Source organism: Apodemus sylvaticus, chromosome 2, assembly GCF_947179515.1.
Source record: "Apodemus sylvaticus chromosome 2, mApoSyl1.1, whole genome shotgun sequence".
Lineage (NCBI taxonomy): Eukaryota > Metazoa > Chordata > Mammalia > Rodentia > Muridae > Apodemus > Apodemus sylvaticus.
In genome coordinates this window covers 95,182,428-95,183,781 of record NC_067473.1, presented here as the reverse complement: position 1 = coordinate 95,183,781, position 1,354 = coordinate 95,182,428, and the positions used below count along the sequence as shown (strand labels likewise).

General features: G+C 37.9%; 1 pseudogene; it reads right to left on the bottom strand.

The window, feature by feature from the left end:
* Nucleotides 1-440: 440 nt before the first annotated feature.
* Nucleotides 441-781, bottom strand: LOC127678740 (protein BEX4-like; annotated as a pseudogene).
* Nucleotides 782-1,354: the final 573 nt, after the last annotated feature.

The following is a 1,354-nucleotide window of genomic DNA, read 5'->3' as shown; positions in this document are numbered from 1 at the left end:
TCAGAGTTGCCTGTCTACTTTTAACTTCCCACCCAAGAGCACACTGGTGAACAAATTATCTCACAATTTATTCAAGAGCAATTCATGCAGAAAAATGACCTCCTAAGTAAACCTGAAGAGAGACTATTTTAATTTTAAGAACTGATATCTGAATAACAGCAGCTTCATGGTCTGTAGCCTCCCAATGAACAGCTCCTGAAGGTTGCATTTTATTTCATTTTTTAGTTTTTTAATTTATTAATTTCAGACTATGAAATTTTTTTCTAAAATGTGTTAAATTGCCATGCTGACAGGAATGTTTGTATTAAATGCAACAACTAAATAATTTTATGCAGAAACCATTAAGTGTAAACACCAAAGTTTATAGAAAGAAGTACACCACTAGATACCAGCTTGTAAAATAGTAGCCGTTTTATGAGCCCAGAGAAAAATCTTATATTTCAAGGTATGAGGCAATAATGGTAATGATTGTAAGGTCCTGGTGTTTGGAAATGCCTGTTAGGCCTTATCTGCTGCTCCTTACTCTTTCTCTTGACTTCTTTTCCAACATCCTTTCACCCTTCACTGTGATCAACAAGTCTATTAGGTATGGCCCATAAAAAGCTAGGCACAAGTCGCCTGACTTTCCTTCTGACATTTCCCTCAGGCTTCCCTTCCTTCAACCTCTTCCAGATAGTGGTATTCTTCTTCACTTAGTTTGGAGTCCTTCCCACCTTTTTCTGTCTTTTTTGTCTTGCTCCACAGTGAGATCCTGTATGACTTGTTTGAATTTGGACACCATTACTCCTGGGCCTATCCTTGCCTTCTCCTCTTTCTAGAGTTGTTCACCACAAGGTGCACCATGAAGCTTCTGCTCCTTAGACCTGCTCTACTCTTCCTCCTACTGCTGCTTTATCTGCCACCAGGGCCCATGCTCTCTGCTCCAGGAGGAGCTGTGCCAACAGAAACAGGTGCCTTCATAAGGGGTGATGGGCTGGAGAGCATGTGAAGCTTGTATTTTATAAAGTTAGCATCAGCTTTGGATATTACAATGGTTAAGAAAAGAAATGTCAACTGTGATTTTAAAGCTAGAGGAAGTAGTTCAATAAAGACAGACTCTTGAGCGTGTTATCTTTGGATATTTCAAACTATTGCTTTTAGACACACCATGGTATAAATGGTGTTACTCCAAATTCTCCTCTTTATCAGTGCCACGAACCTGAAGAGACTATCAAAAAATCTTGTGCTTTTCAAGTTTTTTTCTTATCAAGTATTTTCATCATGGAAAAGCAAAGATCACTAGCTCTAGGAATCTATTATTTTGTAATATTTCAATAAAGTGAATATCAGACTTAGGTTTTCTTAGTTCTCATTT